The sequence below is a fragment of the Grampus griseus genome (genome assembly GCF_964374135.1).
Source record: "Grampus griseus genome assembly, chromosome: 10".
Classification (NCBI taxonomy): Eukaryota; Metazoa; Chordata; class Mammalia; order Artiodactyla; family Delphinidae; genus Grampus; species Grampus griseus.
Window position 1 is genome coordinate 82,448,029 of NC_139004.1, and position 13,929 is coordinate 82,461,957.

Below are 13,929 nucleotides of genomic sequence, written 5' to 3' on the forward strand. Positions count from 1 at the left end.
AGTGAGAGTAGGTTAGATCATGCTGCATTAACAAACAACCCCTATATCTCAGACATCTGCCACAACCAAGGTTTATTTGTCAATTAGGCTGCATGTCAGCTGCAGCTTTACTCTGTCCTTTCCCTCCCAGGACCCAGGATAAAGGACCAACATCTATTAAGAATTTTGCTGGTCCCTACAGCAGAAAGAACAGAGACCTGGAGAACTATATGCTGGCTCTTAAAGCCCATGTCCCAAAGTGACAGACAACACGTCCACCCACATTGCATTGGTCAAAGCAAGTTGCATGGCCAGTCCTGAGTTCACCAGGGAGAGGAGGCATATTCCTGCTACTGGGAGGGATACCCAGGGATGGAAATAGAATATTTAATAAGCTAGGAATTCAATCTATCATAATTGATTTTCCTAATTTCTCATAAGCATATAGGCAGTGTCTTTATCAGGAGTCTTGACAAGGAGTGTCAGGGATGGGGAGGGGGGTAATAATGTTGAAGTCGTTGCAAACTCCCCACGGGCTAGAGTGTGCTTTATTTTGTTCACAGTTAGGTCCCCTGTACCTAGCACAATGCCTGGAACATGAAAGATGCTCTGTAGATATTTGTTGATGACAGGGTCAGCTACACTCTACATTATTTATGTGGCCCAGTGCAAAATAAAAATGCAAGGTCTTTTATTCAAAAGGGTAAAGTACCATTCGAGTTATGAAAATATATTTTCCTTTCTCCCCACCCCCTTCTCTCTCGGTCTTTGACGTGGTGCTTTTATGTGCTATTTAATGGCTAGATTACTTAGGCACAGGGATTCTTGCTGATGAGGACAGACCTGTACATGCGCTTGGGAGCCCCACCCAATAACCCACCAACTGCCTGGGTCCCCTCCCTGCAATCTTTTTTTTTTTTTTTTTTTTGGCTGCACACCATGGCTTGTGGGATTTTCTTAGTTCCCTGACCAGGGATTGAACCCGGGCCCTAGGCAGTGAAAGCTCAGAGTCCTAACCACTGGACCACCAGGGAGTTCCCTGCAATCTTTTAATTTGACTCTCTTATCTTACCACTGAGGAAGCAAAGCCCATAGAAATAGAGCGACATTTCTGTGGTCATACTACAGTCCTTGGTATAGACTTGACGAAGATTCAGTTCTGACAGTCTATCTAATGTGATACTGTTTTGATTTCTTGTTATGTATTTCTTCCTCCTGGACTGTTTAATTTGTTTTTGTTTCCAGTTTCCATTAGAAGTTATAGGAGAGAATAAATACTTTTCTTAAGCTGTTTGAGAAATTTGTTTTACCTAGTTCTTTGCACATGTGAACAATATGTCTTTCCTTATGATTGCTTGAAAGATTCTAAGGTGATCTGGTGAAAGTAGGCTTGTTTACCTGAGAATCAATTGAATTTAAGCCTTTTGAATCATGTCTTCTTCAATAAAGATGTACCATGTAATGCATTTAATAATAAAAGAATTGAATCCCAATATTTAAATTCATAGTTAGAAGACAAAACGCAAAACATGGTTACATGTCCACTTTTTCATGGAATTACTCTAATGGAGAGATCTCAGAAAACAGTATTTTATTTGAATATTATTCTTTCTCCTCTTCCTCTTCCCTTCCTACCTAAGCATCTTCAGCAAATACATCCTTTTTACTTCAGGTATCTTGGGTCCCATTAGGCATATTGAAACTACATTTTTGGTTCATTTTAAGAACATATAAAGAATAGCTATGAAAAGAATTTAATCCCATAAAGAGATTTGATCCTTGGATGTTACTTCTACTCTAGTAGAATCCATTTCAGCATGTATGGTTCTTAAAGCTAAAAGTTAAACTAATTCAACCAAAGTGCAAACAGTGATAACCAACAATAGTATAAGTGATATAACTGTAAATATCTAGAGCAGAAATTCTAAGCTAGGGGTTATTTTGCCCCATCTCCTTCCCCTCCACCTCAGGGGACATTGGGCAATGTCTGGAGACATGGTTGTCATGACTGAATGGGGCGTATTCCTGGAATCTAGTGGGTAGACGCCAGGGATACTGTGAAGCATCCCGTGTTCCAAAGTACAGCCCCCAAGACCAAGGAGTAACTATGTGACCCACAATGTCAATACTGTGAGGTTGAGAAACCCTGACTTAGAGGGTCCATCCAAGACATTAAAGAGTATGGGCAAGTTTATAAAAAAGTGGTCAGGTTTTATCCAATGATATCACCTGGACATGCTTTGGTGGTGTCTGTCATTGTTACCACTAAGGATTTTGAGAAAGTTAAATTCACTCTGGGCTTTGTCCCTCAGGTAGAGATCATTTTTTTGCATCCTCATCTCAAAATTAATTCATCATCCTCAAAACAGAATAAGTATCTCTTTTTTTTTCTTCAAAGTTGAAAAGAGACATTTCTATATTAGAAGGATTAGAATCCTTCATTCTAGTTTAGTATTCCAAAGATGGAAGGAACTAGCTAAGCCATGGTTTGGATCCAATTTATCCTACTGAGCTATTTAAAGTCTTCATTATCATAAAAATAATTGGTATTTTCATAGTAACATTAGAATGGTTGTTAGCTTTGATAAAGCAAATAATGAGAATACTACTAAGACAGTGTTTCTTCTAAAATGATTTCAGCTGAATACTTTATATCCAATTTGAATATATATGTGTGTGTGTATATATATATATTTGTGTGTGTATGTGTATATATGTATATATATGAGCAAAATCCTTCCATGCTTACAATTTAACCATAAGATTGGGGGCAGAGGGTAATAATTAATCCCTTTCTCTTCTTTTCCAAATTCCAAGTCAGTTGAGAGATAATACAAGTTATACAAAGGAAGGTCATAATACTACTTTAGCTTTATTGATGATAAAGGCAAGTTGAGAACAAGGCTTAGGTACGTGGCCACAATCTGGCTTCTTTGTGTCTTTCCCTCTGCATTGAATGTGCCCACTGTGTGCGTCTGGGTTCTATCTGCCCTCAGATCCATGCATCACCCTCCCTTGCTCTGCTCTGTGTAGTGAGACTGCATTTCCCTGGCTTCTGTGCTGGCTGGCTCCAACTGATGGGAGGTTGGAAAGTGTGCAGAAAGGAGAAACAATGGCATTTCTCTCTCTCTGCCTCTTCACTGTCTTTGGCTGCAGCTCTCTCCCCTCCATGGTCCTAGATCCTGTTAGAGACGCCGGCCATGATTCTACCCTCCACTGATGAATTCTGGAACTAAGGTCCCCATATAAGCACCTCCTTTCACTCTCCTGACCCAGGACCAGAGAGGGCTCCCTGCTACTGCTGATCCCACCTCTCTTTTAGCTTCACACTTCTTCTCTTGCCTCTGTGACCAGTTTTCTGATGAAAGCCATTTTCTAAATATTCTCTCACACCTAAATTCACCCAGAACTCGAGTTTGCAGCACAGAGTCAGGACCCTGAGAAGGGACAGTGCACACCCTGAGGACAGGCTCTTCCTCAGTGGGAGCCAGATGAAGCGTTCCTGCTCCTTTTCTTCCCCTGGATTCTCCTGTCACTTCAGAACCCCTCTTCTCAACGGGACAAAGAGAGGAGGTGCTAGGAGGAGCTGAAGAAGCTCTACCCCATTGATCTCCTCCTGGAGAGTGAGCTAGAAGTTTCCATGTTTCTTCTACATTGGGGGCAACATAGACCATAGTTACAAGAATGAGTTTCAGGGCTTCCCTGGTGGCGCAGTGGTTGGGGGTCCGCCTGCCGATGCAGGGGACGCGGGTTCGTGCCCCGGTCCGGGAGGATCCCACATGCCGCAGAGCGGCTGGGCCCGTGGGCCATGGCCGCTGAGCCTGCGCGTCCGGAGCCTGTGCTCCGCAACGGCAGAGGCCACGGCAGTGAGAGGCCTGTGTACCGCAAAAAAAAAAAAAAAAAAAAAAAAAAAAGAATGAGTTCCAAAACCAGTCTATCTGGGTTTAAACTTCTGACCTGCCTCCCGCTGGTGGTGTTGTGTAGGCACGTCAATTAGCCTCTCTTTACTTAGGTCTCTTTCTATAAAATAGAAGATAATATGGCGCACTTTACAGGATTATTATGAGGTCTGTGTAATCTAATACACGAAAGCAATTAGAGCATTGCTTTGGCACATGGGAAACCCCCTACAAAATTAGCTATTATTATCCCGCCTGGCCTTACACATAAAATGGGGATGATAATAGCACCTACTTGATACATTAGTTGTAAGAGTTAATGGGATAATGCATAGATAACCAACAAGGACCTACTGTATAGCAGAGGGAACTATATTCAGTATGTAGTAATAACCTATAAGGGAAGAGAATCTGAAAAAGAATGAACATATATATGTATAACTGAATCACTGTGCTATATACCTGAAACTAACACAATATTGTAAATAACTATACTTCAATTAAAAAAAAGAGTTCATGGGATAATGCATGTGCCTAGCATGTAATAAGTACTCAGTAAATTAGCTGTTATTATTGTCACCTCATTTGGGATTGTCTTCCTCTTGATGGTGGAGATTAAAAAAAAGAGGGAAGTAAAAGGATGTTAATAAATAAATCACAAAATTTTAAATATATAAGAATCATATTCAAGTCTTTTTACTCCTTATACAATGGAGGTGCAAGAAAACAGCCCTGGTTTATCTGGGAATCGTTACACAAGAATGGCATATAATAATAAAACAAGACTAAAATTTTACATCCTATGGATTTTTAGGATGCTGTGTGCCTTCTAAGTATTTGGCTAACAGGAAGCCATTTTGTTTCTCTTATTAATCGATCCTACTCTTTTTCCTCTCTAGGTCCTTCCTTCCCTGACCCTCCCCCCACAATATTTCCCCCATTATTTATCCATCCCCATCACCTCCTCCTACCTGTCTTCCTAAGTTTGTTACCTCTGTCAGCCCTCTCTAGTCTTTACCTGGACTTAGAGGCTCTGAAAACCCCAAGAGGACGTTGTCTGCCATTTCAAACGAAATAACCAACTGCAAACTCCAAGGTTTCCTGAAAGGCCCTAAATATCAATAATCACTTTCTTCTCACCCTGGTTAATGTCATTCATAAAAGATATATTTCCATCTTAAAATAAGTTCAGTTGCATTTCAGCTATACACCTTATCAAAAGCAGAGAGATCTTTTTTCCATATCCATGTATACATTAAGGTTATTCCAGAACCTCACAGAGTACCTTACAAATACAGATGAGTTTTGCAAACAATGCCTAATGGCAGAGAAGGCTACTTTTCTAATTTCATGGGCCTGGGGCCATAAGCCAAAATTACCTACTAGATATCTTTATGGAAAACATTCACATTTTGCTTCGTACTCTGTAATAATTGTTTTAATACAAAAATAGGATTTTAACCTACCTGCTAATTCAATTAAAGCTCAATCTTTTAGTAAAATTAATGCTTCTGTAAGATTTGCTGAGTCTGTACCATGTCTTCCTGTTCCTCTCAGAACCATCATATTCCTTTAGAAAGATACACTGTTCCCTCAAGAAATCTGGAGAGTCATGTTAGTTAATTCTCACAATCCTAAGATATCAGTGCCAGTGTCCCCACTTCATTAGCATCTGCAGATCTGGAGAAGTGATGTGGCTTGCCCAATCAAGTTCATATAGTTAGAGACAAAGTTTGGACAAGAAAACCGGGACCAGTTGGGATCTATAATCAATAATTATAATCTCTGGAAAATGGTACCACTGCTAATAGTAAAAGGTGTTTTGAAAAATTAATTGTATGTAAAATCTTAACGTAATTTTGCCAAATTTCATCTCACCTTAAACATTGGCTTCACTCTGGCCACGGCTGTCTGCCCTAGACCCAGATGAACTAAACATATCCCAAGGAGAGACGCTATCTCCTGCAGATGAAATGAATCAGGATTTATGCGGCCACCTGCAGACCTACCCAGCTATGTAAAATGCACTGAAATGAATAGATTCAAGGGGCCAGAACTCGGAAACAGGTTGAAGAGACAGAAAATAGGAGCCAACACAACTGCAAAGAGAAACTGAGGGAAGTTAGAAATCAAACCAAACAAAATAAAATGTTGAATTTTACAAAGAAGAGAAGTAGGGACATTCAAGTTAACCACAGGTCAGTGATTGACAGTTCTCTGGCCAAAATTTATTGACTTGCCTGTCCTTGTATGTGGAACTAGGTAATTTGGGCTGTCAGAATTATCATTTTTCAAGGCTGACATGTCCATGGTTGTCTTAAGCTGAAGAATAGCCGAGTGTCAGAGACTGAAGGTGAACCAAATGGTACAAACATTTGTTTATTGCTTTAACCTGTGAGATCAGTTGCAATTCATTTCTTGAAAAAGAGTTCTCAGAAGCAGCATGACATAAGGCAGTGTTTACCAAATGCCGGCACTTGGTGGATTTACTATGAAACAAATGAAACTTTGCTTTGGAACCCTCCACTTGTACAGACCCCTGCATTGTGTTCCAGGTGGGGAGGGGTTGCCAGATTGCAATCAGGAGTAATTTCTATCTAAGCATTTCTGATAAAGTGTCTAAAGGGATTCCAGAAAAGGGGTACCTCCGTCTCCAAGACTCCAAGAATTCTTGTATTTATTTTCTTGTATTCCTGATATTCTCAGTAAACGTCACCTTTCTTGCCTAATTTTGTATTTTTCTTAATAAGCGGCTCCCTCCACTCCCAAATTGTATAAGCTTTAGGCTTCCTAAACCCGGATCTCTTCCTGGCAGTGCTGGTTGGTGGTAAAGATTTTGTTCTGCCAAAATGAAATAGGAAAAATAAGAACAATGTAGAAACTTTGTCATCAAGATAAACTAATAATGTTAATAATTTTGTAGGGATTTTTCGGTGGGGAGGGGGAGAGTATTTGCTTACTGTGTTTTTCTGATAAATGCACTTTCTTTTAGGAATTATAGCCATAGGTAGTAAATGTAATTCCTCTAAAACTATCTTCACCTAAGAAAAAATATACAGTCAGCCCTCCATATCCAGGGGTTCCACATGTATCGATTCAAACAACCATGGATGGAAAATATTTAGGAAGGCATTTCCAGAAAGTTCCAAAAGGCAAAACTTTAATTTGTCATATGCCAGCAACAATTTACATAGCATTATTATTTTATTTACCAATATTTTTGTAGCATTTACTTTGTATTAGGAATTATAAGTAATCTAGAGAGGATTTAAAGCATAAGGGAGGATGTACCTAAGTTGTATGCAAATACTATGCCATTTTATATGAGGGACTGGAGCATCTGGGGATGTTGGTATCCTTAGGGGTGTGCTAGAACCAATATGCCCACAAATAACAAGAGTCGACTGTATTCCAAAATTCTCTGTTAGTACAGCTGAAGAGGACCCAAGAATACCAGGAACATTAACAAGTCAATAAAAGCTGGTCTTCTTACTGGGAGACCACTCACCTTGGGAAAGTGCAAGGAGTTGCAGCAAGATTGTGAGGAAAGGCTTGTTATAAAACTGGACTTGTTATGTATTTGCGGGGAGGTGTCACGGCTTTGCCCAGGATTGGGTACTTTCGGAATTAGGAGCAATTCTGTGATTGGGTACCTTGACAATTTTTATAAGTAGGTGGAAGGAACAAAGTGGGTCTGAAGCAATAATTAGTAAAGAAATAGCGGTCAGTCATATGAGTCAGGCAAAGCGAGGTTTGGATCATGTTCTTGTTTTGTCTGTGCTCAGGTATGATTAGAGAGTGCTCTCCTTTTCTTGTTTTTCACGGTCACAGAGTAGTTTAGTTGAATGTTGGTTGGTATTCTGTGGAATTGTTTTCATTCAGCAGGAAAACACTGTAGTCTAACTAAGAGAGCTTGATCTGCTCAAGCTGACACGAGTACACCAGCCAGGGGTGTCTGTCTGTCTCTCATCTCTCAATATTACACAAATTTTCATGAAATCTGAGTATGGGAACCATTGCAATAGAGGATAGACGTCTGTTCTGAGAAGAGACGGCTTTGAGTCTCTGTCCCTTGCTGGATGTATAACCCTAGGAGAGTCTTCAATGGCACTAAATGTCAGGGTCATATGTTGTAGGAGGAAGGTTGGGTTAAACATATGATTCCCTGTAAAGCCCTGTTGTTAAGAGTGTGAGTAAAAGACCCTTGGTTTACTCTGAATCTTGACCCCCACATGCAGTGTCATCTTCGAATTAGTCAACCTCTTCCTCATCTCTAAACTGTTGGAAATATTAGCGTCTTTTTCTCTCTTTTTTTTTTACATCTTTATTGGAGTATAATTGCTTTACAATGGTGTGTTAGTTTCTGCTGTATAACAAAGTGAATCAGCTATACGTATACATATATCCCCATATCTCCTCCCTCTTGCGTCTCCCTCCCACCCTCCCTATCCCACCCCTCTAGGTGGTCACAAAGCACCGAGCTAGTGTCTATTTCTAAGGATTGTTTCAATGATTTAATTAGACGATATATGTAAAGGCTTTAGAGCAGTGCCCAGCATTAAGTGTTTGGTATATATTTGCATCTACTAGTATGATGGTGATTATGAAGATCACTATCATTATTAATTGCATATCTACTGTGTTCCCACTGCTTGGGCTGGGCACCCCTCTAGAAGCTGCAATGGCAGTGAGCTTTAGAATGAACCAGTTGATGTTTTAATAACTATAGTTATATTAATCAGATGTAATATCTGGCATGTATTGAGTTCTTCACTTTATCCCATTCTCATAACTCTATGAGGGTTTCACAGGCTCCTCTAAGCTTGCTTTTTTGAGTGAGGAAGCTGAGGCTTGAGAAAGGTTAAATAATCTGCCAAATAGTACGTATTTTGCTAGTAATAAAGGAGACTTAAACCCAGATCCCAAACTCTCAGTCACACCTCTGTGACTATGGTGCTGCTAAATTATAGGGCAATAGATGTGACTTTTCTGGTCATAGCATTGAAGAAGGTCATTTGGAATAGATTTAGACAAGTTAAAATGTCTAAGAACGCAGGAAAATGGCAATCCAAAGAAAATGTAAGTAAAGGGTTTAGCAGAATTTCCTGTGCTTCCGAATCTCAAATGCTGTTTTCCCAAAGCTACTTATTTTCTTATTTGCATGTGACAAACAAATTGCAATTTCCAGACTGATAGAGCATATTGGGTTTCCTGTTTGCTGCTACCAGTGTTGAATGAAAGAAACTTGTGAAGTGTCCCTTGTATCGCGTGTTTGAATTTTAAAGTTTCTGCCATTGTTTTAAATACGCCGTGGTTGCTATAGCCGTGGTTTGTGTCCTTGACAGTTATATACATTTGGAAATTAAGACTGGGAAGGTTGAGTGATTAAAACAGAATAGGCAGATAAAGAACCATTGGAAATGTGGGGAGTTCACAAATCTTATCTGTGCCACAGAGTTATTTCCCACTCAAATTATCTGCATGTTCACATCAGCCTGGGGTGAGTGTACCTGAGAGTTTGTATTCAACATACCCTTTCTGCTGCCCTGCGTAACCTTGCTCAGTCTATGCCACCCTTTAGCTAACTGCCCCCTCTACATGGCTAGCAATTTATCAGAATCTGATGTTTAAAAGTATATATAAAGTTTTTCATCATGAAGTGTAAAAGAATGATCACGGGGACTTCCCTGGTAGTCCAGTGGTAAAGAATCCGCCTTACAATGCAGGGGATACGGGTTTGATCCCTGGTCAGGGAACTAAAATCCCACATGCCACAGGGCAACTAAGCCTGCACACCACAACTACTGAGCTCGCACACCTCAACTAGAGAGCCTGCGTGCCGCAAACTACAGAACCCATGTGCCCTGGAGCCCGCGCACCACAAGTACACAGCCCACGCGCCCTGGAGCCTGCGTGCCACAAGTAGAGAAAAGAAAACCTGCACACCACAACTAGAGAGAAGCCCACGCGCCACAACGAAGATCCCATGTGCCACAGCTAAGACCTGACGCAGCCAAAAATAAATAAATAAATGAATAAGAGAGTGATCATGGCAAAAAGAAAATTAAAATTTAATGTGTGCTTATTACTGGATATACACATTATCAGAGATATGTATGACTATTATGTCATTTAGTCCTCACAACTTTGGGAAGCAGGTATTATCAGCTCCTTTGAAAAGATGCAGACATAGGGCTGAGAGATGTTATGTGACAAACCCCAAACATTAAAACAGAGTTTGGACATCTTACTTCAAATATAGGGTTTCAACTTCCAGACTATAGACTATGCTGCCCGAACTGCTACCTTTGCCAAGAGTATTTTAACAGGGAGATTATTTAAAGAATTTGGGGCCTATCACTTGGTTTTAGCAAGAAGTAAACTTTACCAAAGCTTGAAACTAAAATGGATGTATAACCAAGGAGAGGCAGTATGAGTTAAGTAACAGCCCTGATGTCAGACCATCCTGGATTCAAGTACTGGCTTCACCACCTATCAGCAGCATGAAATTCTGGTCTAAATACTTAACAACACTAGGCCTTAATTCTCTTATCAGTAAAATGGAGCTATCAATACTAACTTCATAGGCTTGTTGAGAAGATTAGATGGAATAATTCATATATACCCTTGGCATGGTGTGGGCACAAAATAAGTACTCAACGAAGGGTATTAGTTGAAGTGTTGCTGTTACTCTGTGTCAAGTTCAGTATCATTTGGTTGTAATAATTAAAATGCATGAAAACCTCCAACCTCTCATTAATGATAGGACTTTTCATTGAAGAAATATTTTCAAGTAGATCGTATCATTTAAAGCAATTCATACAGCTGCCTTTACTCCACTGTCGGTCTCTATTAAGAGAAATAAGGGCACCAGGAAAATCTACAAACTAGACATCCTCCAAATCCTTGACAAATATTGCAACAGTTTTTTATAATATGAGGAGAGTTTTCAATGGAGGCATCTGGATATTAAAATAACTGATTATAGAGTGTCAACTTTTTTAATATGGTGTCCTCAAGAGCATATTCACTGCTTATCTTGGTTAACATAGGTTATCGACCTATGAACTTATTGGTATAGAAAGATATGACTGTTTGATGCCTAATATCTCATTTTTCTCATCTGGCTTAAATGGAAAGCTAGCCTCAACTTTTATGTTTTTCTATATGCCTTGTTTTCATGAATCAGCTGGTTGGTGATCAACTGGGATTTTGTACCACTCTTACAAATCCATTCCCCGATATCTGGCCTGGGCTGTGTGGAGCGTTGAAATTACCAATTTCATAAAATTGCTTTTGATGTTGGGTAAGATGCTATTTTTATTGAACACAGCAATTGCTCTCCAGTTTCAGAAGGACAGTATCTTCTTCTTGATGATCCTATTTCGTTTCAGATTTGTGTTTGGGGAAAGTAGTTATCACACAGCTTTGAAGCCCCTTGATCTGAAATTGCTGGGGCAAGTGTCTGCTGGGTCAGGAAGCTAGTTGAAGCATTTCAGCTGTTTTCTGAGAGGTAACAAAGCGATGTGGCTGCCCTGTGCACATTGCAACTTTGGTGGATTATCAGAAATTGTTTAGGGCATTTTCTAGGGACTTGCATAAACCAGCAGGCTCATGTGGGGCACGGATACGTTACCCAGTTTTTATGTGCAGTATACTTTGGAATTCACTCTGCCTGAGAAGCCACTTGCAGATAACACTGATTTCTGGACACTTTTTATTTCTTCATTTCAGAAAATAAGCTCTTTATATATAATGAATGTGTGTATAGCCTTACAGCTCCAAAGAGCAGACACAAGTGGAATTGAATTAGAAATTAGAGCTTAATGGTAAGAAACAATGAAATGGAAGCTAAGAAAAAAGAGAACTTGTGGTAAAGCAAGAGGGGTGACAGAATGTAATGAAATAAAAACCACATAGGAAGGCAAAAAAAAAAAAAAAAAAGAAAAAAGAAATGGCAGGCTGGTTCCAAGCTATGTGCAAAATGGAAAAAGTAGAACCTTGTGATGCTGCTGTGAACTGTGAACTGTGATGCTGTCCTTGGAGGAATAGGACATCATCTTAGTTGTGGCCATTTTTAAGGGCTAATCTACAATTCTTGGTGCCTCAGCTTCCAAAGTCTGCCCCTCATGGGTAATCTGCACCAGCACAGTCATGCAAACCAAGGCTGTGTTTGTTAATGACGCTTTGAAGACTCGCTTAAAAGCTCAGGAGCCCCAGTGACTCTTCACTATTGGTCTTTTTGCTTTATTTAAGCACAATTCCTGTGTGTTTACTGTTTTATTTTGGTTTTAGAGCCCTCGGTCTCACATGATGACCATTGGCTTTCTACAAGCCTCAGGCACACATCTTCAGTATTAGCTACCGATAAACCCTATACTTTGGAAGACTTAAATTTGTAGAGCTGAAAACTGGAGAACCATGGACAGCCTATGGCAGTGTGAGAGTGATCTCTGAACTGTCATGTTTATGATGATGCTCTGGGCAGAGAGATGGAGAAATAGCAGGTTTCTCATGCCGCATGTATTGAGAATTATGTAAACAGGTTAATTTACCTGCTTCTGCATTAAATTTGCGTTAGTTTTGGCTTTTTAAGTTAAAGGTGACAGAATACAAATTCAAGCTTGCTTAAACAAAATAAATAAGTAGATACATGCATACATAAACTCAAGTAAATGAAGTATCCATTAGTGTCTAATTTCAGGCATAGCTGGATCCAGACACTCAAAAGATGTCAATGGATTCTCCAACTCCATCTTTCAGTACTGCCTGTTAAGTGTGTGTTGCCCTAATTCTTTCTTTCCGCAACTGACTTTGTCCATGCAGTATGGTCAGATGACCGAAAGAAACTACAGGTTATATCCTCCTTATGGTTGTAGATGCTAGAGATGTTTTTCTCTGCCAGTGTCCTTATTAAAAAAACATCTCATCTTAGACTCCAATTCTGCCATTCAGGGTCACCTGCCATTCCCTGAAGTGATTGTCCTTGGAATGGCCAAGCTGGTTCAGGTGTTCATTGCCTTGACTGGAGTATGATGCCAGTCTCACCAAACTGCATAAAATGCATTACTTACTGTGTAAAGGATTTCAGTAATCAAATAAGGAAGGGACTCTGGACAGAGAAATAGACCAGGTCCCCTCCACGTGTTTTTACTTTACCTTGATTAAGCCCCATTTTGCTTTCAAATGAATATAATAGTAATGACCACTTATTGAGCCCTTATAATGCTTTACACGTATTATCACGTTTAATCTCCAAAACAATCCTATGAAGCAGGATATGTTATTATTATTTCCAGTCTTCAAGAGAGAAAATTAAGGCTTGGAGAAATTAAGTTTTCTAGAGTCACACAGCTAGTAAATGGTAGATAGAATTGGGATTGGAATCAGATATAACTACCTCCCTCCTAATCTTGTTTTGTTTATTTGTTTGCTTGTTTTATTTAACACTGGAGATTTTTAGCTCTGAGATGTTTAACTGAGATACTACCTAATGGTCTTAGTCTAAGTAGCTCTGACATTTTCTACTTCAATAGGTAAATATCTTATTCTCTTACTAGATTTAAATCCCTTTAAGACAAAGAATTTCGTCTCTTTGTCTCACCGTTTAAAAATGGTTCCATACTCAAAAGAATTGAAAACAAACAAAAACTTGTACATAGAACAAAACTTGTACATAGAACTTGTCACAGAAGCACTATTCACAAGAGCTAAAAGGCGGAAACAATCCAAATGTTTAACAGCTGATGAATGTGTGAACAAAATGTGGTATATCCATCCAACGAAACATTATTCAACCATAAAAAGAAACGAAGTACTGATACATGCTGCAGCGTCATCCCTGAAAAGCATTATGCTAACTAAAAGAAGCTAATCATGAAGGCCACATATTGTATGATTACATTTATATAAAATATTCAGAAGAGGCAAGTCCATACAGACGGAAAGTAGAATAGTGTTTGCCAGGGGCTGCAGGGAAAGAGGAATGGAGTTACTGCTGAAAGCATCGGGGTTTCCTTTTGGAGTGATGAATATATTCTTTAACTGGATT

The 13,929-nt window shown here is 39.5% G+C and overlaps 1 protein-coding gene across 1 annotated transcript in view; it reads left to right on the plus strand.

Annotated features, from left to right (window-relative positions):
* The window catches only part of TAFA1 (TAFA chemokine like family member 1), a gene marked incomplete at its 3' end in the record, with an annotated part of 486,155 nt that overhangs the window by 295,798 nt on the left and 176,428 nt on the right, over positions 1 to 13,929 (plus strand). The window lies entirely within an intron of this gene.